The 25,196-nt window shown below is 38.1% G+C and overlaps 1 protein-coding gene across 4 annotated transcripts in view; it reads right to left on the bottom strand.

Moving 5' to 3' along the window:
* sox5 (SRY-box transcription factor 5) overlaps positions 1 to 25,196 on the bottom strand; it is a 242,769-nt gene that overhangs the window by 177,793 nt on the left and 39,780 nt on the right. For all 4 annotated transcript variants that reach the window (XM_053241889.1, XM_053241886.1, XM_053241887.1 and 1 more), the window contains one exon: positions 22,203 to 22,270. The gene's annotated coding sequence lies outside the window, so the exon portion shown is untranslated. The remainder of the gene's footprint in view (positions 1 to 22,202; positions 22,271 to 25,196) is intronic.

The raw sequence follows: 25,196 nt of genomic DNA on the forward strand, positions 1-25,196 counted from the left end.
CAATCGACTGTGTTTTATAGTGACGTGAGAATGCACAGTGTGTAAAAAGTACTGACGTGACGAATTCACACAGGATCCAAGAGGTACACTGGTAATAATAACAACATTAACTCACCTTCTCATGTAAAACAAATCCTGTCTGAATAGGGCTTTAGATTAGGTTACTGTAATGTCTCTGTAATACTCATTACACATAATAATAATAATAATAATAATAATAATAATAATAATACTTCCTGTGGCTTTATTACACATATAACACTATTTAGCAATGACCAGATGTCTATTGTTTTATCAGCGTAGCTTTAAGAAGTCCAGTAGAAGCCGTGGAGGTGGAGGTGGCTGAGATGGATACGGATGCTGCGTGTTCTTGCCTGTCTGATGATGCGATACAATATTATGGGACGTGGAAGTGAGAATGAAGCGAGTGTTATCATTCAGACATGCACTGTGTTTTATACAGTAAATAACAGCACACACACAACGAGGAACAAAAGGAAACACTGATTATTTGCAGAAATGTACGTGGAACTCTTCAGAAGTGTGAACTCCTCTGTCCTGAAGATGTCAGAACACTTACAGTTACAGCTTTACCTCTGACCGTTCCAGAGCGCTGAGAGAGCGTAGAAAGAGGAAGGAAACTGTGTGTTTGTGTGTGCGTGTGTGCGTGTGTGTGTGGTGATCTCTGTCCCTCCACCTTATGAATGTGTGTGTGTGTGTGTGTGTGTGTGTGTGTGCGCCGAGCTCATATGAAACAACAGCAGACTTGAAAGACTTTCTGTCATTAGCCTGGACTTGTTCGCTCATCCCCTCACTTCTTCACTCATCCCTTTGTGCCCTCACTCATCCCCTCGCTTCTTCACTTTGCTTCTCAGAGACTGATCGAAATATAAAAAGAGAGACAGACAGAGGGAGAGAGAGAGAGAGAGATGCACTGAAGCTTTAATTAATATCTAAACGCTTGGACTCCACCTGGGATCCATTAGTGGGTTTTGTGGCTTCCTTTTTTTTGTTCTACGTAAAGCCACACACACACACACACACACACACACACACACACACACACACACACAGAGTGTGACCGCCGGATCGGATGTGGATTGGGAGCCTTACTAGTGTGTGTGCTTGTGTGTGAGAAGGATGAGAAGTGAGGATCAAAGAGCATATTATTCTTCTTTTCTACTCATCATCTCTCTCTGAAACACTCCGAGCCAATAAGAAGCGAGGCCTCGTGTCCTTGTACTCGCTACCCAGTGACAATGAGCGCAGCCCAGGGCCATGCAAATCAATTATTTACCAATTCTCTCGCTCTCTCTCTCTCTCTCTCTCTCATACACACACACACACACACACACACACATCAGAACACACATCACTGAAACTGGAAACGTACAATTACCCGCCCAAACCCCCAAATCCCCCCCCCCACCCCTCCTTTATCCTTTTGTAAAGTGAATTAATGTTCCTCGTGCTTGGACACAGATCCACATTTGTTACAAGTCATGAGCATGTCGTCTAACTCGCTGTCATCTCAGCTCTGTGTCAAGCCATCCCTCCCTCCATCCCTCCCTCCATCCTGACTACTTCACATTTCTCACCATCACTCCCTGCATATACCAGTGTGTGTGTGTGTGTGTGTGTGTGTGTGTGTGTGTGTTGTGTGTGAGGCAATTGTCTTCGCTTGGCTGAGCATTCCAAGAGAACACAGGGCATCAGAAACAAAAGGCCTATAAAAAAAAAAAAAAAAAAATCAGCATTCCTGACAAGCGCAGGAACACTAATTAATCTGATTAGAAAGAGACGATTACATCCATGATAGGAGTTCACATCAGCGGTCAGTCTGACACTGACACGACCTCGCCTCCTTCCTGTCACTGTTACACTCCGACACTTTCTGCGCAGTTCTATAAATATGAGACTCCTCTGATCTAGCACATTCGAGCCTGTATTTCTGTGGTCAGGGCACAAAGAAAGAAAGAGGAAAAAGAAGAAGAAAAGTGCTTCACAATCAAGTAGTAAAAATTAAATAGTACTGTAAGGATAAAAATTTTTAAAAATAAAATGAAAATATAAGCAAAAATATAATACAAACAGAAGGACAAAGTTAAATTAAAACCCTTTTTTTTTACATTTACTTTAACCAATTTTATATGTATATACTATAGATAAAAAAGAATCAAATAATATATTGATATTAATATAAATATTACATTTATTACATTTTAAAATAATGAATTTATAGATTTCAATAAGATAAAAGAATCCAAAGAATTTTAGAGTAATTAAATGATCAAATACCTAAACAGAGGAAGAACTTTCAATTAAACTTTCAATCAAATTACATTTTAAAATGAATTTTTCAAAATGTTTTTTTTTCCTGAAAGTGTACTGAGACTAACAGCTTAGCGCAAAGTTCCACAGCTTAAATTTTAGTTACAGTTTAGTGGTTTAAATAACAAATCTCTGTCTGTATACAGTATATAGACAATGGTATATAAATGCACAAGAGTTTTCCGTGTTTTCCGACTAAAAAATCCAGGAAACAGGAAGGAGGATAAAAATAAAAATAAAAACCAGGTAAAAGTCCAACAAGGAATATTCACAGACTTACACAGGTAGCAGAATAATAATATTGTTGTACATTATCAGTTTAAAACTTCATTACACATCTGAAAAATATATAACTTTTAAAGGTTCTTCAGTTGTCCCTCTGAGTAAACGCTTAAGGTTGGATTATACTTGCTTTTAACTACACATGCGTGTAATCTTTTGGAGCATCTTTTGTGTACATCCTCAGAAATTAACGCTGCACAGTGTGACATTGTGTCCACAACTGAGTAGACAAACTAGCATCGTGAATCAAATCGCATACTTGTGTACCACTCGACAATTACTGAGTATTAACACTAACCGGTTTTCCTATTACAGTTAGTGTTTGAATTTTAAAAACTTCTCAAAAGACCGGAATATTGGTTTTGTATCTGTTTTGTCATGTGGATTTTCTAAATTTGTAAATACTTTATAGTTTTTGATTTGTGTTGCGGATCATGACAACCATCACAACAATGGCGGACGTTTTTAACAGAGCTCGTCATCGCTGTGCATGAAATCGGTAGACATTTTACAGTACGACTTGGAAACCTGATGGACAGAGATGTATTGGATGTCGATTTTAATCCTCCAGATGTACATGAAGTTCGCGGGTGAGTGTGTGAACAGTGTCGTTCATGTTGCCACTGCTTCTTCGTGCATATGCAAAGTTATTTGTCAAGTATAAACTGGGTTTTAAAGGTAGTTTTTAAATGTAGAACCCAAGAGATGAGAAAGGGTTCCACATAGGACCATCTAAGGAGGCTAAGAATGCTTAATTATCCAGTAAACTCCTTAGTAAATATCCAGTAAAGAACCATTGTACCAAGTACTAAGGATTTTAGCAAAATTTTTAAAAAAAGGTTCTAGATATGGACAGTACAGTGACACTGCAGATAGCATTGCAACCTCACAGCTCCTGGGTTCCCCAGCTCGATCCTGAGCTCAGGTTACTGTCTGTGTGGAGTTTCACAGGTTCTCCCATGGCTGTGTGGGTTTCCTCCAGGTTCTCCGGTTTCCTCCCACCTCCCAAAAACATGCCACTGACTCTGATAAACTGCCCCTAGCACCAATGAGTGTGTAAATCAAGGCTTTCCATCAAGGGTGTGTTCCCACCTCACGCCCAGTGTTCCTAGGCTAGACTCCAGATCCACCGCCACCCTGACCAGGATAAAGCTCTTACTGAAGATGAATGAAGAGTTTCTAAACAATAATTTAGAGTTTGTACCACACACTTGCCCAGATAGAACACACAAACGTTTTTGTAAAGGGTTCATTGGATTATTAAGGATTCTCAGCTTCCAAAAAAAGAGGGTTCTACTTGGAGCCAAAGGCAATGAGTCAAAACGACAAAACAAAAGATCGTGTGATTGTCATCAATTTTGTCATTTTTATTATTTTTTTTTTTACAGATAAAATGTCATTTAAAAATAATACGCTGCATCAGACTTGATTTTAAAAATAATCAGAATCAGAAATAGCTTTAAGTGTTTCTGGCTTACACGTGCATCCCACCGAGTGCAACACTATGGGTTATAACATGTAAGACAGAAGTAAATTAAAATAGAAAAAATAAAAATAAAAATAAATAAATAAAAATAATCCGGACCAATAATAGAGTTGCCACAGAGTATCGAGTGTTTGTTTCAGAATTTATTGTATTATGAAATGTTTTGTTCCATCAGTTACATCAGTGTTGTCTTTCTCTTAAGCTGAGGTTTAACCAAATATGAATTTGAATTTTCTGAACCGTTTTGAAGAAAAAATTGTATTCATTTACGTTAAATCTCTGATATTCAGTCATTGCATATCATTTATGTGCATGAAGGGTGCCAATACTTCACTTCACTTCATCGGTGCAGTCCCATTACCTGGACCCGGACCAATGACAAACAAAAGTACATGAAAAAAAGAGAAAGAGACAGAGTGTGACAGAGCGATGATCAAGTATGAATATCAGTAAGCAGCTCAAGGTTGGTGATTGTTCTGCAGCGCGTCTCTGTCGCCGCACCTCGGCCCTGGCCTGTGCTTGGTTTGGAGGATTAGGATGCATTATGGCATTGTGCAGGAGAACCCAGCTGGCGTTTCTCCCCCCTACGCAGGTTTTACAATAGCACCGTATCTCAATGCCAGTGTGTATGGACTGCATTAGCGTGGCAGTGAAGTGAACTCAATTACACGTAGGAGCAGAGGCCAAGACAAACCAGACATCACAGGATGGAGGATTCAGAGTCCATTGTTGATATCAACCACACATCAATTATGGCTGGAATTCATTTTTTATTGTGTTTACAAACTCCTCCAGTCTCTCATGCTGCCACATGACACTTATGAGACCTTGTCCAGCATATGCAGCATATCAGACCTAATCATAACTCAATTAAAACAAGCCCACATGAGTGTAGGAGCTCCAACCGACACACCGTGTCTCGTACAAACTGTTCAAGGCTATTTCTCCGACTGCAAGGACCGGCTAGACAATGGCTGATGGAGACAAAACCGCAGACAATATCATGAGCTTAGTCTTCGTTTGTTTAAGAAATGGCACTTATGAAGCTGAATAAAAAGGCGTTCACATTGTTTCGGAAACAACAAGGTGAAATCGTCGTCAGAAATACAGTATCAAATAACAGTACACTCACGACAGACAGCATCAGATTAAAACAAACATATTTGTATCAAGGAGATGTGTAGATAAACACAGGCCTGCACTCGTGATTGTTAACCAGGTTACCATAGTAACAGCCTCCAGTGACAGTAAAAACGTGTTTACCGCCATTGGAAAAACGTTGTTCATGACTTTTTTAAGCTGTGTTAGTTGAGGGAGCGAGGCTTGGTGTATCAGATATCGTGTCTATCCAAACGTATCGTATGGTTCCAAGTAGCCTAGGTTATGTAAACTTAATAATAATAATAATAAAAACAGCCATACGCAATTCTCAATGTTCACATAATTCGGAAAAAACTTTTCGATAAAGGTTTTCACGAGCGTGGAGCAGTGAAGCGACCATGCAGAGAGAGAGAGAGAGAGCAGTTCACTTCTGCGAGCACTGAGCACCGAGTCACGCCCACTATCTTTCCCCTCATTCTAAAGTTGATGATTTTCCTATAACTGCATGTACTGAAGTGTTTTATTCCTCTTACATCACAGCAAATTTCCAACGCAAAGATTATTAATTAAAAAAACAACAGATACTTTTTATCCATTTATAGTTACATTTAAAGTTGTGGAACATCCATGAAACCAATCAGGTCCTGTTCTCGCAGCTATAAACAGTCGTTTTCTCACCAGACTCTGTTTTTTTCTCTTTTGAGGTTAATAAGACAAAAAAAAAAGTTTTATCACTGTTACAAAGCTCTGACACTGGAGACTCCTTCCATAAATGGTAAATAAACAACTCTTTACAGAAATCGTCACCATATTTAGCTGCTGCAGTTTTGGAAATATTGCTGTGAAGGTCTATAATAAGTTTACGTGCTTGAACATTCTCTACACTTTCTACTCAGCCATAATCATTCTCAAGTCTTCCTTTCTATCTCTGGATGCTAAATGTTACACTCAAATGCGACACAGCAAGGACATCAAATTAGACAAACTACCAAACACACCACACCTGTATTGCCTTGTCATCTCATTCTGAAAGCAAACAGCCTTATTTTATTATTTTTTTTTTTCTGGACTAGCATTAGCATTAACGTTAGCATCGAGAGAGAATGGGCTCGCTCCACAATCCTCATTCATATCACAGCCATTGTGAGAGCGAGGCCTCACACGATAATAATAAAGCCCTTTTCTCTGCAAATTGTACAGTCGTCTAGACTCCGTCTCTTTTCCTGCCCAGAGACACACTTAAGTGCGTGTTTAGAACATTGGACCTTCATACGGCCATGGAGCTGATTGAATGGCTAAAATTTCCAGCCGTTAAAAGAGAAATCTGCAGAAGGGCATTTTGCTTGCACATGGGGTTATTATAACGTAAAGCTCATTTTACTGGAAATAAAAAACAAATGTATATGTCTGCAAAATACGATGATAAAAAATAAACAGTGACTATAGGAAGAACTCGGCAGAGAGACTTTTTCTTTTTACATATTCCTCTCTATCATCTTCTAAATTCTGAGTGAAGTGCATTATGAATTGTTAACACAGGGCCGTGCAGTGAGGATTTAATACCGTTAATGTTCAGACATCAGACATAACTCTGAACCTAAGCGCTATTCAGATAGGAGAGAGTATTGCTGATATTTTTGGGGCTAGAATTACAAATAAACTTAAAGCTTTTCTGTAATGTAGCAGATGAGCGCTCGGTCAGCTTATCCTTCAAACTGTGGGCATGTTTCCTTTTACAGGAAAGCGCATTAAAGTAACAAATAATGCTGGCTTTATTTTATTAATTCAACAACTCAAAATAGTGAATTAAAAACATGATAAAATCCCCTACATCCTGCACACACATTTCACTTTCATGACCTCAGTTCAGCATCTTTTCACTTCAAATTCTACAACTTTAAAATTATAGAAGTAGAAGATATCAGACCTAAACGAATCCAAGAATTAGAAAATTCCAGAACTAGAGGATTCTACACCTAGAATTCAAAGATTTAGAAGATTAAAGAACTAGAAAATTCTACATCCTGAAGATTCTAGAAGTAGAAGTTTCCAAGAACTAGGAGATTCTACAACTAGAATTAGATTTTAGAGCTAGAAACACAACTTGACAATTTTAGAACTAGAAGATTCTAGAACTACAAGACCTACTTTAGAAGATACTTGTACTACACGTTTCTACAACTAGAATGAGAAGATTTTAGAGCTACATGATTCTTGTACTACAAGCTTATAAAACTAGAAAATTCTACAAATAGAAGATTCTAGAACTAGAATGTTCCTAGAAAATTTTAGAACTAGAAGATTCTTGAACTACAAGATTATAAAACTAGAAAATTGTACATCTAGAAGATTCTTTAACTAGAAGTTTCCAAGAACTAGGCGATTCTTGAACTACAAGATTCTACAACTAGAATTAGATTTTAAAGCTAGAAACACAACTTGAAGATTTTCAAACCAGAAGATTCTAGATCTACAAGACCTACTTTAGAAGATACTTGTACTACAAGTTTTTATACTCGAATTGGAAGATTTTAGAGCTAGAGTATTCTTGAAATACGAGCTCATAGAACTAGAAAATTCTACAACTAGAAGATACCAGAAGTACAAGATTATAGAACTAGAGGACAGAAAGAAGTAGAAGAGTCAAAAACTTCTTCTTTTGGACAGAAAGAAGTAGAAGATTCAAAAACAACTTTTTTTTAACATCAACAGAATTTCCGAAAGTAAGACAAAGCTCTTGTAGAGACGCTCACAAAGGCATCGGCTTCCTGTGCGTCCATCTGCCGCTCTCTCCCACTCTCTCCTTCATTTTCTCTTCTCTCTCTCTCTCTCTCTCTCTCTCTCTTTCATAGCAGGACATTTGCTCTCACTTACAGGCGGCAGGGCACTTCCTCTCAAGGGCACGCAGAAGTGTGAGAGGATGATGCACTCAGAGAGTAAGCGAGAGAGAGAGTGTTCTGTCAACTCAGTGTATCATTGATTGTCTCCACTTCAGCCTAATTTAGACATCATGCACACACACACACACACACACACACACACACACGCACGCACGCAAACACACACTCTGGCAACCCGAGAGGTTTGGATGTACGAAAGAGAGCGCTAACGTCTCTGCATCACACCTCCCTCAAGCCACGCACTATATCTCCGTGCAATATTTTCACTTCGGAAACCTGATGGTCCGCAAGCCTCTCTTTATTGTGCGGGTCACATGGGGGCACAGACGTTGCGTGGACGTTCCTGAACGAGTTCCCTCGTCGCTGTGTTGTTATACAGCGTGATAACAGCATGGCTGTTCACGCACTCGCTGTGTTTATTAATGAGGTCTTTCCAACTGGGCCTTATGACCTACTGACACTCTCACACTCTTCTCTCTGATAATCTAAGCAAAAGCAGGAGAAGGAAAATGTCTTCGCGAACTCATTAGTCACGCCGTAAAAAACTTTTGCCGCATCGAAAGAGTTTATTTGAGTGCAAATCCATCTTGTAAATTTCAGTCTCGATCTACGCACATGTGTACGTTTAAAGATATTTACCCCAAACGGTTCAGCAGCCAAATTGTACATCTGTACAAAAACACACTTTTTTTCCAGTCTAAGGTAATACAGAGATGATTTATATGATAAACACAGTCTGATCGCTCTCACACACTCGCATACAGACATACGCAAGGAGTCAAATAGCTCTCTGTGATCGTCAGCTCTTCCCATAATTTCCCGTCCCGCTCACCTCGCTGAAATTGACCCATCACAAGTCTATCACTCCGAGCCTCTCTCAGTCATTACAAACACAATCACACACACACTTTCAGCTTCTCTCAGGTACTGGAATACTCCAATACCCTCATTTCACCTTTTCATGCACACATAAATACACACACACCTACAGTATATGTATATTAGGGCGGGTAACGATGCGATGTATCGTATCGTTATTTGATTTGATACGTTTTGAACAATACATTCAACACTCTGCAGAATAAAGTCAGCGTTTTGAAATAAATAAAATAGTGCTTATACTGCATGAGACATAATAAACGTTTAAAACTTCTTCCTTTAAAAAAGGAACTTTTTGTTTTATCTCGAATCAGTAGAGGCTACAACATGCTTCTCTTAAGCACGCTGTTTTAACTTGTGCAAATATACAGTGCTAATGTCCTAGCGTACTAGATGCTACGTTCAGCAGCAAACAGGAGCTGGAAGTTTCCCCGAAATCTTTAAGGTCTGGTGCTTGGGAGCATTTCATCTTCCTGGTAAGTTACGACGCTGTACATTCATTGAGTGGTGGATCGAAATGTTACAAATATGTGTACAATCCACCACACACACATGCAGACACACAAACACACACACACACATGTACGCAGACACAGCATTCAGGCAGCTTTTCCAATCCACAGTGTTTGGGAAGTCCGTATTTGGCATTGGAGAAGGCAGGATTCAAAAACACATCCAGGGCTACAGAGAGCTGCGTGACTCTGACAGCTAGCTAACAGCTAGCTAACAGCTGAATGGGCAAAGCCCTGTGTTTTGAATACGCCCCCTTTGTGAGTCAGTGTAGTGAAAGTTGGGCCATGTTTAAACACTGTGCGTATTATTACGTTTCAATTATTGCACTTTTACAATGTTAACATAATGTTAATCAACTGCAAATGGAAATCTAGTGCGTATCTTCAGGCAATGCTTATTTTTGCAGTACCGTAAACATATCAATCAATCGTCTCAAAGCACTACCATATTGAAATCGTATCAACGTCTAATATATACATTTGCCCACTTTTCTGTAGACAGGCATGTGACTGATGTGTTTTTTTGCTGCCCGAGATGCTTTTCTGTTCGCCACGGTTGTAACGAGTGGTTATTTTATTAACGTAGTATTCCTGTCAGCTCGAACCAGTCTCGCCATTCTTCTCTGATCTGTCTTATCACCAAGGCATTTCCAACCACAGAACTGAATATTTTTTCTTGTTTTTCGCACCATTCTAAACAGTGAAAATCCCAAAAGATCAGAAGTTTGAACGCTCCACCAGAAAGAAGGATTTCTCTGTTCCACTGACGAGACACTTCATCATCCATGAACGCAATATTACGACATCTCTGTTTATATCGCTAGTTAACTTGGACGCAAAGTTTTTGCTGGCTCGGCCTTCTGAGAATGAATCTGGTGGTAGAAAGGAAGAGGGCGGAGTCAGGAGGACCATCAAAGAATCATCGACGGCGGACTGCGGCGCTCATTACGGATCGTCCATTCCAGAAACGTCCTCCTTCCAACACACACACACATTAAATAAGACACACACTGCAGTGCTAATTAAATAGATGAGCTGTATTAACATAACCTGAAAGCCCTGGCCAATTCCAACCCCATCCTCTTACACACACACACACACACAAACACACAAAACCCTTAATTTTTTTGTTGTTATGATCCAACCAGCGAGCATCAATTGTTGGCCGGTGTAATTACCATTAGCCCGCCGTGGCTGCCTCTTTGATATGCTAATGAAGCTTCAGCCACAGCCCCAGTCTTCCTCTCATCAAAAAAAAAAAAAAAAAAAAAATGACGCTTTCCTCATGTCTGACAATGTACAAAACATACATTTCAAACAGCCTCCTTTCGCACCTGACGTACAGCACTAGGTGACTCATTTAACCCACAGTGCACTGGGGAGGAGTGTGTGTGTGTGTGTGTGTGTGTGTGTGTGTGTGTGTGTGTGTGTGTGTGTGTATTAACTAAAGCGGGCCAAGCGGGGGGCAACACAGGGAGATGACACGACATAAGAGCTGAGGAAGAACAATAGAACAAGTGTGTGTGTGTGTGTGTGTGTGGGTGAGACAGGTTAAGACATGATGGACTGGATCGTTCAGGAAGAAGTAGATTGTTATTTAAATGTGATCTGTCAAACGCACGAGTCTCACCTTCTGTCATGTGCAAGCGGCCCAACTGCTGATGTTTCTCATTACCAATTAAACTGCATGTCAATTACCGTTTAAAAAAAAAAAACAGATTATCTTTAGTGCACTACGATGAGGTTTGGGACGCAGCCGAAGAAAATAGTCTAGCTTCCATCTTTATTGCCTCTGTGACTCTGCGTGCTGAAATTCTCTGCTCTGAATATAAGCAAATGACTTGTGAAAAAATGATATCCTGTGTGTGTGTGTGTGTGTGTGTGTGTGTGTGTGTGCATGCCTCTTGCCTGTTTGCTAGGGATGTAACCGAATACATTAATTGGATTGAACAGATAACGCATCCTGAAGGAATACAAATACGGAAACAAACAATAGATAGAATACTCGTTTTTTTGTGGTTTTTTTTATTTTTTTTTTTTTAAGAAAGCTTGCCAGAAAACCTCTAAATGTCTGCATCGGGATCACATAAAAGTCATGAACAAAAAAAAAAAAAAGAAGAAGTTTTTAGTGTAATGTGGAGTTCTAAAGAGCAGCTTGTGGAAGCTTGTGGAGAGGGTTGCCATGTTTCAGCAAAAATCCCACTACTCAAAAACCCACAAAACGACTTGACACTAGCCCAAAATGTACATAAATAGGAAAGACGGTTATTTCTTCTTTTTTTTCAGTCTCTTCAGGAAGAATAAGTTGTCAGTGGTGCACATTTCTAATACTCAGTGTATATCTGCAATACGTGGATATTATACATGGACCCAGGCAACTCTGCCTGCGCAATATCTATAATTACGAGATGCACTATTCAGTGTTTTTGTCAGTAGTTTGTTCCAGTAGCCCGATGTAAACACTGTACTGAGCTCCAAAATAAAACCGTACTTCTACCATATTTCATATAAACGCTTATAAATTGTATTTTGAGCTCACACAGAGCTACAGCTTTCTGCTAGTTCTTCAAAAAAAACAATTAATTCTTATTTTTTTCCAATATATTAACTTGTGTGTGTTTTTCCATCACTCTTAAATGATCATTATAATGAAATGAAAATGGCATTATAATGAAAAGCTGCTTAAAGGACGCCATTTTGACTCGCAGCAGCACTGTAAGAGTATTTTATTAGCATGTCCAGCGAGCTTTTCAAATCTTTCTAGAATCTAAACAAAACAAAACTAAACAAAAACTGTAGTAAATCTTATCAAATATTATTAGATGGCAATTGTTGTCAAGTGTACGGTAAATAACAGGAAAGACTTCGTTGCTTTGAAACATAGTTAGCTTGCGTACTCAGTCGCGTGTCTGCGAATCGCTATTTGTTATCATAATTTGTGAATGAAAAATGACTTTTTCGTCTAGCAGCTCTGATTTTTTTTTCGAATTTAAAAAAAGAGATATGAATATTTTGAGAACAAAACATACAGACAGAGATAATGGCATCCCTAATGTTAGCTTTGCGCTGTTTGGTTTTATTTGCTCGGCTAGACATTGTGCGTTGTGTGTATAATGAGCAATGTGTGTGTGTGTGTAAGTATATGAGGGGAAAAAAAACACTGTCTGGAACATAATTAGTAAAGTTGTGTGTGAACGGAGCTGACAATTCCTGTCAGAAGTTTCAGTTTCGCTGAATTTCTTTGTACTCACTTGTACACTGATAAACACCAATCAGCCATAAATTACCAAAGGTGTTTTCAAAGCTGATTTACATATAGCCACGCCCACAAAACTCCATAAAAGGCAAACGTCTTTACCTTCTATACTTTATATAATTGTTACTATTAGAATGAATTAAACAGACCTCATTAACAGCAAAGTATTTATTTGCTTTCATCGACAAGAGCACAGAGTATCATACAGGAGAGAACCCACACACACTCTCTCTCTCTCTCTCACACACACACACACACACACACACACACACACACGGCAGAGGGAAGCAGGGTGGATCAGAGGGGAGTCCAGATGGACAGAGAGAGTCTCAGTGTCCCCACACCCTCACATGTCATATGTTATCCCATCTGCCCCATCACCACACGGGCCCAAACCCCAGGGAAACACACACACACACTAACACACACACTAACACACACAATCATATGTATTTATCGTGTACTACATACATACAGGCAGACACACAACCATACAGACAAATACAGATATACACACTCCTTCTGTTACTCCGTGTTCGACACACACACTGCAGCTGTGACACACACCTCGTACCGACGTATACTACACACACTAAAGCAGTATGTAGTACACAGTATGTGGTGATCGGTGACGCCGGATGAAGATATGGTGATGGTGTACTGCATCCCATAGTGCAATGTGCTCAATTCATTTAAATAAAAATCCAGCTCTGAGCTAATCATCCAATTTATTATTATTATTATTATTATTATTGTTGTTGTTGTTGCTGTTGTTGTTGTACAATACAAATAATAGATGCCTAATAAACTTCATTTCAAGTTAAATTCTATGTTTAATTAAAATTAACATTTTGCTCAAAAAGCTCATTGGCTCTTAACTTGTTCTGATATATAATATTTGATAGAGAAGAGAAAAATAATATATTTATTTGTTTATTATGCTTCTTCTTATTATTATGGAACTGTGTCCACTCTATCTATCTATCTATCTATCTATCTATCTATCACTCTGGGATTCTTTGCTGTAGTACTTGTAGAACCTGGGTGAGGATGTCACCTCTTCCCCCAGCTCTCGGCCTCCCTGCTCTCAGCCTCAGCCATTCAGCCTCTTGGCTCTCTGCTCTCAGGCTCTCTGCACTCTGGCTCTCGGGCTCTCAGCTCTCGGTCTCTTGGCTTACAGGCTCTCAGGCTCTCAGGCTCTCTGCTCTCGGCCTGTCGGTCTTCTCCACCTCTCGGGCTCTCTGCTCTCAGGATCTCTGATCTCAGGCTCTCGGCTCTTGGCCTCTCGGCCTTCTCGGCCTCTCGGCTGTCTGCTCTCAGCTCTCAGGATCTCAGGATCTCGGCTCTCAGGCTTTTGGCTCTCAGGCTTTTGGCTTCTCTGTGTATTTAACATGGCGCTGAAGCACTTGAAGCCACAGAGCTCTGTTAAACTTGCTCTTTAACTCGAGAACCGCTCAGTGAATATACACAATACAATTTAGAAGCTTAATTCATTTCCAACGATTCAATTGTTAATGAGAGCTCTCGACATTTCCTGCTTCACTGTAGTCATGTAATAAGCGCTATCACAGAGATAATATCACAGAGATCATATCACAGAGTGTCCTAGCTACGTATCCTTCCTGCTAGTCTCACTGCACTTACTGAATAATTCATACTAGCTACTAAAGGCTGGAAAGTTGGAAAAGCTGTTTACTCCGCTACTATACTTAAGTACGATTTATATCTCCCCTGAGGATAACTAGAAATTAAAAATTAATATTACATGTATTACATGTTTTACTCCTTATAAATTTATTTCACAAATGTTCATGACAATTATTTACTTAGTAATTAAGTATTTGTTGTAAGAAAAGGTACAAGCTCAAACTCCTCCCCTAAACATAACCTTTGAAATTTTCATATTAATCGAGTCGTGCGAATTACATGCCAGACTGTGCTGGAAAAAAGACCTCGGGGTTGGCAACTCCGTGTGGCCAAATTTTTTTTTCTTGAATTAATTACAGAATGTTTTAGCTATTTTGTAATAATGTTTAGTATTATATTAGCAGGTGTTAGTTATGTATTTAATAAAGAAACACTCCAGGTTACAATAATACACTCTTTCTGAATACAGTTAGGTCTCTCTCTCTCTCTCTCTCTCACTCACTCAGTCAGTCACACACACACACACACATACACACTCACAGTGTTCACGTTAAAACTGCTAAACAATTTTATAAGTTGTGTCTCATGTCACTTAAATAAACTTGTGTTCAAACTTTTCAATTTATCATTTCAGTCTAACAAAATACCTCAAGGATTGTTTTTTTTTCCTAGCATTCCCAACCTGACCTGTGATTTCAGTTAAACTTATTTATTTATGTGTTTTGTGTTTGTTTTTTTTACATTTAAATGCTTTATCAATTTTTAAGATTGGATTCTGACTCAAGAATAATTTTAACTCACTACTTTTAACAGCGATTCTAAAACAAAAGCCAAACTTCCATTTAAATATAATGTTTCTATATAATAATAATAATAATGATAATAATAATAATAATAATAATAATAATAATAATAATAAATACTTTAAGATATGTATAATAATACTCTTTAACATGAGAGTTTTTTTATGAGATCATGAACTGTAAAAAAAATGCCTTTTTATTTATGAATTTTATTTATTTTAGTTAATACATTTTAAATTAAAATGCCTCAGTTTTAAATTACAAACAAATGTGAATTTAGAGCTGTGGTAAGAAATTAAATCCCAAATACCTAGCTTAGCTTATTATGTGTAAAATTAAATGATTTATCACTAAAAAAAGAGATCAAATCAAATCATTCATGCAAAACTATATTCATATATTGTATCCCATTTGTATATTCCTTTGTCATTGTAGATGTGGGCGGGGCTAGAAAAGTTAAAATAGCACTTCAAAACAAAGCAAGGTTAAAAGTTAAAAGTTAAAAGTGCACATGTATGTAGAGAGATCATCCACATCCAGCGTATTTTGAATCAGATTGTTCTTGTTTACGCTCAAATCTGTTTTCCTCCAAATAAATAACACTGATTATTAATTATTACACTGTCATTTTTAGTTGTGTCCTGACACACCCTCTGATTTTTCTGATTTTCAGCCCATTAAGATTTACTCAGTGGAAAACAAAGCATCTGAGATGAAAGAGGAAATAAATTGAGAGGAAGGTACCGGAAATCACTCCTGAGTATTCTTCTGAATCATCATCAGCGCTGTAACAATTCCCACTAATGCCCGTGTTTTGTTGCGTTTATTAAACCTAATTGGCGAGAACCCAGGTCTGCTAATGAAGGTGGAGAATAACAGAGATACCTGCTCACTCTCTCTCCCTGAGGAACACTTTACCTAAACCCACATGAGAGAGAGTGAGAGAAAGAGAAAGAGGGGGAGAGAGAGAGAGAGAGAGAGAGAGAGATGTTTTTTCAAAAAAATAAAACGTAATGTTTATGCATGATGCATGGATTCATTGTCTCACAGTAGATTCGGTGTAACGCTCAACACATGAGGCTTTGATGCTGAATTGCGAGGAGGATTGATCTCAGTTTATAACATCTTCAAAATCTGCCTTTGCTACGCACTTTTATAAAACTTGGGCTGCATTTTTGTTCTTAGCTTGAGATTTAGCATTAAGTCATTCATACACACACAAAGTAACACAATGTGACAGCAGAATCAAGACAACTGTCAGGAACCCAATTTCCCTCAGAATCATTTTGGAATGAATGAATGAATAAATAAAAAGTATGACACTTTGTTAAGAGAATAAGCATTGTGTTTCTCATCCTCTAATGATTTGCATAGCTGGCTCTGATTGGTCGAAAGTCTGAAATTTGGTCTTTATATATATATATATATATATATATAACATTTTACAAAATTTTACAAAATTTTAGATCACATTAGCTGCTTGTTACTGAGAATGATAATGGACCATTGCTACAATTAAGGACATAAGGACTTTAGGGTGAGCTGTTATAGGAAAATACTGCATGATGGTGTGATGTGATCCTGAAGTTGCTTATTTTCCAATTACAGCACATCCTGAAGCATTTTAATCCTCTTATACCACAGCAATCTTCCAACAATTACAATTTCTTGTTTACTAAAGAATTACGTCACACTTTTTTATCCATTTATCCATAGTTACTTTTAATGTTGTGGAATGTCCCCAAAATGTCAGCGGCTATAAACAGTCGTTCCTTCCCCAGCATGCAGAAAAGAAAAAAGTAAACTCCTCTGCCATAAGTTACAGCTTTACCTCTGACACTGGAGACTCCTTCCATAAATATTAAATAAACATCTCTTTCTTGGGAAGAAATCACTATATCAATGATTGATCTGTGAATGAGCTGTTAAAAAGAAAACGTATTAGAACGAGTGCATTAATATCAGTTCTGACCTTCTGACCAATCAGATTAGAGAATTCCACCACCATTTAGAATAAATGAATATTAATCAGTAATAAAATGATTGAGAAATTTGAACCTGGGATCTCTCTTAAGTCTGACTAGCAGTTAACCGTCTGCAAATGTCCACTTTTTAAGTTGTAAATATCCAAACAGTGGGACTTTTTTCTCGTAAACACTTTGAATACGCTTCCATGTGAACGCAGCATTTGATTCTAGTTTATTTATTTAATTCTTGGACATCGGTTGGTCACTGCCACTATTTTTGTACCCAACGCCTCATGAGGCTTCTCTCTTACATCCTTTTTGTTTCATGTCATGCCAAAAATTGACGTACAAGCTCTGACCCCGAGCTCTCGTCACACACAGCGGGACTGTAGACAGAGCTAGATATTGGCTGTTTATATGATAATGCAATTGCCATGCTGATGAGAGACATCCGCCGCTGCCCGACCTCTTATTATAACGCTTTGGAGGAACGTAAAAGTAAAAAAAAAAAAAAAAGAGCGGAGTAATTTGCTGACAAGGCGCGATGACATTCCTTCGTTCATACACACCTATTAACCTGGATGTAAAACCCCAGGTGTGTATGGGATGGAGAAGTGAGAGTCTATAGAGGTTTGGGAATAGAGTGACACTGGGCATATTGGGCACATCGCTCGACAGGGGATACGCGGGAATACTGCAGGACAATCTGTCAACCACAAACCCCCTCTGGACCAGAGATCCTAAGAACAGATGATGATCTGGAGCAGAGGGATCGGGAGAGAAAGGCGGGTTGAGAGACATAGAGAGATACAGAAAGCGAGATAGCTCAATACAGTCAAAAAGTTTGTTCTATTTTCACTTTGGTTAACAGTTTCCTTCATTACCCACAATGCCATGCTGGTAGTAGTGCAGCCTTCACTTCATCTCTAACTAAAGAGAATGATGCAGCGGCGCTTTAGTCTTTTAGCCCTCTCACCTCGTCATCATTTCCTCAACAGATCAGATTCCAAAGCTTCAACATTCATGCTAATACCAATCGTTGTCTCTTATCTCACAGTCTCTGCAGTAACTCAGTATCGTATAGCTGCATTGCATTCTGGGACTTTGGAACCCTGTACTTTTCTGTACTTTACTTTTGTACTCTTGTATCCACCTTTATGTGATGCACACACACTTATATACACATGCACACTCTTAAAAGAGAGGATGTTGCATCATTAGAGAAGGTCAACAAGGTCACATCATCTAGAACTACTTTACAGCTCTACAACTTCCTGTTATAAGGCATGACTTCCTGTCCGAGTGGACTCCCTGTAGTTAGGCTTTCCTTTAAACACACACTTAAAGGAAAGCAGGTCAGAGGTTACAGAAGCACGCTTTCGCCTGTTTTCTAAACGATCCCACAAAAGCTTTTACAACACACAATCATTCAGGAAGAGCTGAGGATTTTGGAATTTAGGCAGCGTTGCTCGTGGATAGCTGAGGAGTCGTGGGACGATCGACGGACGCTGCTGTTATAAATATAACACCACAACACTTATAGATATTTTTAGGATGCACTATGTGTATCGTGTTCTTTATGTTTGGTAACAGAGTATCATAAAAAAACATTACAGATGCATTATAAAATATAAAAAAAATTGTAATACTTTACTTAAAAAGGTGTGATATGGCCATGTGACACCTACATAAGCCCTTCATGATAACCTAATGACCTAGATAGATACAGAATTTACAACGTTTAATGTACAGCATAATTCTATATCACTATTTATACATTAAAAGTTAGAAATAGCTAGTTGTGTTATTAAATGTTATAAAGATACACTGTTCATAAGCTTACAGGAGATACCTACATAAGCCCTTCACAATAACTGAGATACATACATACATATTCAGGATACATATTTAGGATTATGTGTTACGGCAACAATTTAATTAGACATGTTCATAGGGCTACATGAAGCCAATATATGTCTGTTATTGCCTATATACATATTTATAACACTTAATGTATTAACCTTTAAAATCTAGGATTTTGTCTTTTGTTAAGAGTGTACTTAGACACAGTGTTCATAGGGCTACATGTTGCCTACGTAACCCCTTCATGACAACTGATATAACGTCTCTTTATAACTAAGAGGTTGGAATTATGTTTTACAGTAACAGTTTACTTAGATATGTTGTTCATAAGGCTACATAAGACCTACATAAGCCCTTTATTACAATTTACATATTTGTACATATTACATAAATATTGTATATATTTGTACATATTACATACATATTTGTTTATGTGTTGTTCATAGGGCTACATAACACCTACAGAGGCCCTTCATGACAACTGACATAAACCTACATACATATTTATACTTATTACAAAAGAATTTAGGATTATGTTTTATGGTAACAGTTTACTTAGACACGTTGTTCATAGGGCTAAGTGAAGCCGATATATGTCTGTTATTGCCAAGTGACATAAGCCTACATACATGTTTATAACATTTAATGTAAAACTAAGAATTTAGGATTATGTCTTATTGTAACAGTTTACTTAGACACACTTTTGATAGGACAATGTGATGCCTAAATAAGCCCTTAATGACAACTGACATAAACCTACATACATAATTATAACATTTAATGTACAACTATGAATTTATAATTATGTGTTACACTAAAAGTTTACTTGTTTACGTGTTGGTCATAAGGCTACATGATGCCTACTCCGACATACACAAGGTACACTGAACTACAAAGTCAGTGTGGAGATTGTCATAACCTTACACAACTTTAAGCCTTTGTCACTTATGTAGGTTTTACGTCAACTTTTTTATGAAAGCAGCGTTTATGGGAGCTGAGGCCTGTTGGAACAAGTTTTTGTTTATGTAGGGTTGTCATTGAGGGTTTATGTAGGTGTGATGTAGCCCTATTAACACTACTTTTAAATATGAACAGCAAACTTCTGTGCTTTTAATTAAATCACAATCATATCACAACCCATAACACTTTATTTGAATGGACATATACTAGGCACATTCATAAGCACTGCATAAGCACTTTATTAAGCTATAATGGAGGATTTATATAAGGCTTATGTCAAAACCCATGAAAGTTGTTATGAAGTTATGTAATTTCAATACAACTTCATTCATTTATGAAGCTCATATTCAAGCCAAATGAATGATTATGGTTCCCTTAAACTAAAGTGGTAAATGAATTTGCATTTATAACACTGTTATAAAGTGTTATGTATATTTTTTTAATATGTATAACTTTCTAAAAGTGTGATGAATGTGCTGTTAGTAAAAACACACTAAAGCTCTACTAAAAGTTTGGACATCAACTTTTCATTAACTCTTCATCTTTGCTTTATGAAAGATTTATGCAATGCTTATTAATGTGTTATAAAGGTCATATGTAGGTGCCCTTCAAAAAAAAAAAAAAAAAAAAAGAATTTTTCTCAGTTTTCAATGGACCATTGCTGAAAGTCAAACTGCATAAACTTTCCTATAGAAACTTTATGTAATAATTCTCTTCCATGATTTACAGCGTGTAACTTGTACAGGGCATAACACACACACACACACACACACACCATCCGTGTTTTTTCCGAGCTCCATGCTCGGCTCTGTGTCCTGGGCAGTGTCAGGAGTGAACCCATATGTCACCCGACGCCCCGTCCTGCCAAGCGTGCACTTGAGTGTATTTGACAGAAAAACAATTTGTGTTTCGGACTGCAGCACTTTCCAGCTGACTGACCCGTGTGTGTGTGTGTGTGTGTGTGTGTGTGTCACTGATGCCCTGCATTGTTGCTGCAAAACGTCCAGTTCAGTCCTTCGAGCTGTGCGGCGTCTCTCTGTCTCTCGTTTTCTTTTTTCTCTTGATCGCTCACTCTATCCTTCTGTAGTGTCACAACCTCATACTCAATTTAATACTTATCCTGTCTTTCTTTTTGAAAACCTGTCTCTATCTGTCTTTACTCTCCTTCACTATTTCCATGTCTCTTGCTCTCTTGTTCTTTTCTTAATTTTCTCTAATAATCTTTATTGTTCTTACCACACACTTGTCTTTTTCCTCTCTCTCTCTCTCTCTCTCTCTCTGGTACTTTCTCTTTCTGTCTCCTTCTCTCTATTTCTGTATCTCTGGCACTTTTATCTCTGCCTTTCTCTCTGTCTCTCTTTCTTCCAATGTCTCTGTCTCTGTCTCTCTCTTGCTCTGACTATCTTTCTATACATCTCTCTTTATTTATGTGTATCTCTCTATCTTCATCACACTGTCTCTATCTGTTTCTCAGTCTCTCTCCATTTTTGTCTCTCTATCAGTCTCTCTCCCTCTGTTTCTCTCTTTCTATATGTCTCCCTTTCTGTCTCTCTCTTTCTCTCTGCCTATCTCTCTCTCTCTCTCTCTCTCTCTCTCTCTCTGGTACTCTCTTTCTCTCTTTCTGTTTATTTATCTCTCTCTTTCTGGCACCCTCTCTGTGTTTCTGCCTGTCTCTCTTTCTTGCAACGTCTCTCTGTCTCTCTTTTTATGTCTCTATCTCTCTCACTGGCCATTTTCCTCTTTCTGTTTTTCTCTCTCTGTCTATCTCTCTGTTACTGTCTCTCTCTTTCCATGTCCTTTTTATCTGTCTCTCTATCTTTCTATCTCTCTCTCTCTGTCTCCGTCTCTCACTCTGTCTCTCTGCCTTGCTCTGTGTCCCTCATGTAGTCTCTGTCTCTCAGTCATTATCTGTCTCTCTGCCTCACTCTCTCTCTCTCTCTCTCTCTCTCTCTGTCTCCGTCTCAGGTGAGGATCCTGTCTGGACCTTCAGTGTCCATTGTACGATTGGTCGTGGGTGAATGGTGCATTTTACTGGCTGAGACTTGTGTATCCATGGTAACTGCTTGGCCATAACGATGGCTGTAATGTTGATATAATTTGGTCATAGTGATGATTGGAGGCTCTTTCAAGGTGGCATATAGCGAGGAATTGATTTGTTTACTCATCATGTTTCAGCACTCCTGGAAGAGCATCAAAGCTTAAAACAGGAACTGACCTACTAACAGCGGGACGGAGACGAAAGCCTGTCTTCACACCACTGAGCCATCGGTGAACGCAGGAATCCTGAGAGAGAGAGAGAGAGAGAGAAAGTGAGAGAGAGAGAGAGAGAGAGAGAGAGAGAGATCATGCTTACCTTTCTGAAATAAGGTTAATATCCAGTATAGACATACATACACACCATACATAAAGGCCAAAAAATACACAGAAATCTTTTGTCATTACTGTGTTGAGACATCGTTATAACTGCTTATAAAACTCTTATAAGCATCAATAAGAAACTTTACCGAACAGCCCAAGAAAGCATATATAACCCTGTCATTACAGTGCCATGACATTATTAATTATTATTCATAAACAGCTTATAAACCAGAAATAAGAAACACACGCTACATATCCTTGTCATTATGATGTCATAGCATTGTTATAACTATTCATAAACTGCTTATAAGCAGAAATAACCAAATCCTTTACTTAAAAGACAAATAAAATATATATAACCATGTTGTTATGATGTCATTACATTGTTATAAGTGACAATAAAAGTCTTATAAGCAGAAATAAGGAACAGAATTTCCTGAAAGGTTGGAGAAAATATACATGATTCTGTAATCACATTGTTCTAAGCATTCACAGAAATCTTAGAAATCTTTGAAATACATTAAACGTTAATATTAAATAAGGGCCAAGAAAACCTACATAAACCTGTCATTATGGCTTCATGACATTGTTATAAGTACTCAAACAGCTTATAAGCTGTTTTCGTTTTATTTAAAAATAAGATGCAATTTATTTAAGGGTAGGAGAAACTATACATCATGACAACATTATAAGTGCCCAAAAACCACTTACACAATAACCTGCTATTATGGTGTCATTACATTTTTATACAGTATGTGCTCATAAAACTCTTATAAGCAGAAATAAGACAGAGAACATAGATAACCCTGTGATTATGATGTCATTGTTGTCATTGACATATGATGTGATTGACATTGTTCTAAGTGCTCATAAAACTTACATAAGCAGAAATAAGTGCCCAAGAAAACATTCATAACCCAGTCATGACAGTGTTATGACTTTGTTATAAATGCACACAAAACTTATAAGCAGAAACACTTCTTAGCAGCCAGAAAATGTATATATAAATCCCCATGTTATGACATTGCTATAAGTTCTTATAGGAAGAACCAAACGTAACATAAACCTATCATTACAGCATCACAACACAGTCATAGGTATTCATACACATCTTATAAACAGAAGTAAGAAACATAAGAAACTTTAATTAAGGGACAGAGAAAACATTCATTACCATGTCGTTACACAGTTATGATATGTCACACTTAAAACCTTCAGTATGTAACACTGTTATATAATAAGTTCTTTTTTTTTTTTTTTGGAAATGCCTACATGTGTGTGTGTGTGTGTGTGTGTGTGTGTGTTTTTTCCAAAAATTAACTTTATTTGGTGGGCTATGTCACATTATTACCACATGGATGTGACACAGGATGCAGGCTCAGAAACAGGATGTAGGTTCCGAAAGTGTCACTTCATGTCAACTTGACATCAAAAATAGTGAAGGCATCCTTAAAGACAGACAAGGCCTGAGGGAATAACCCTTTATAAATGTTTATGTCACAGTTATGAACATGCATAAGAGATACATTTGGACTGATGAAGATGCCCGATTTTTCTTTGATTCTCCCATTCTTGCTGTATTTGCATTTGTGTTGTAAAGATGTTACAGAGGGAGAAGGGATCAGTGGTGTGTGTGTGTGTGTGTGTGTGTGTGTGTGTTCACCTGCATGTAAAAAGCTTTGTTCTAATCTTTATGGTAATCGAGTCTGGCGGCCACTTGGCTGCAGGCAGAGCAGATCAGGCATTAATAGAAAGTAAATGTGTTTGTGTGGAGAAGGAGTCACTTGAAACCGGACTAATTTATTCCTTATTGAATTGAGTGTGTGTGTGTGTGTGTGTGTGTGTGTGTGTGTGTAGTCAAAAGGCCTGGGAGCTACTCAGTCACTGCCAAAAACACATCTACAATGACTCTTCACTTTCCTCATTGTGTTTTTTTTTTCATACATCAAATATCAGAATGTTATTCTGCTTTAACAATGTTCTCTCTCTCTCTCTCTCTCTCTCTCTCTCTCACACACACACACACACACACACACACACTTGCGCAACAACAACCACGCTGGGCTCCATATATTATTATTTTAAAAAGGTCACCGTTTTCTCTGGCTAAGCGCCCTGTGCCTATTGATAATTTTATGCACAAACAAATGGCAAATTTGTGCCACATAAATATGTATTAGCAATTAATAATGTCCCTCGTCTGCCGCGGATGCCAGGTGCATGCAAAATCGCCTCTGCCGCACTGCACGACTGGTGCTTTTGTCTTTCCTGCTGGTCTCTCTCAGGTCCTTTACAATGGACAAACAATGGGAACCAGTAAGCTGGGCATTGTGTTGTGGAGGAGGAAAAAAAGTGCGGCGAGAACGCCAAAATCAGCTGGACTGTGCCAAGCGTAATGCGGGCGTCGTCTGATGCGGTCGAGGGTGTTATTAAATTAGCAGCAGCGCTACAAAGAGAGATTTAAATAAATAAAAGGCTTTTTATGCTCTTATTGGTAGGCTGGCATGAGGAAAGCTGTGTGTGTGTGTGTGTGTGTGTGTGTGAGAGAGAGAGAGAGAGAGAGACACACCTGTTTAACCACTTCAACACCTGGCCTGCTTTCACCTGAGGTCTTGTCTACCAGTATAACACAATGACTGTATGATCAATGATCTGTATATGTATCCGGATTTTGAAACAAATTCAACCAAATTTTTTTTTTAAATTTAAGTTAGCTTGGGTAACGCCCACAAGAGACAAACTACAAGAGACACAGGTGAGTACCCAGAGCTCTGAAACTTGATCTGAAACATATGTAACCCTTTTGTTATATATTGTTATAAGTATTCATAAATAGCTCATAAGCAGAAAT

The sequence above is a fragment of the Pangasianodon hypophthalmus genome, chromosome 18, assembly GCF_027358585.1.
Source record: "Pangasianodon hypophthalmus isolate fPanHyp1 chromosome 18, fPanHyp1.pri, whole genome shotgun sequence".
Classification (NCBI taxonomy): Eukaryota; Metazoa; Chordata; class Actinopteri; order Siluriformes; family Pangasiidae; genus Pangasianodon; species Pangasianodon hypophthalmus.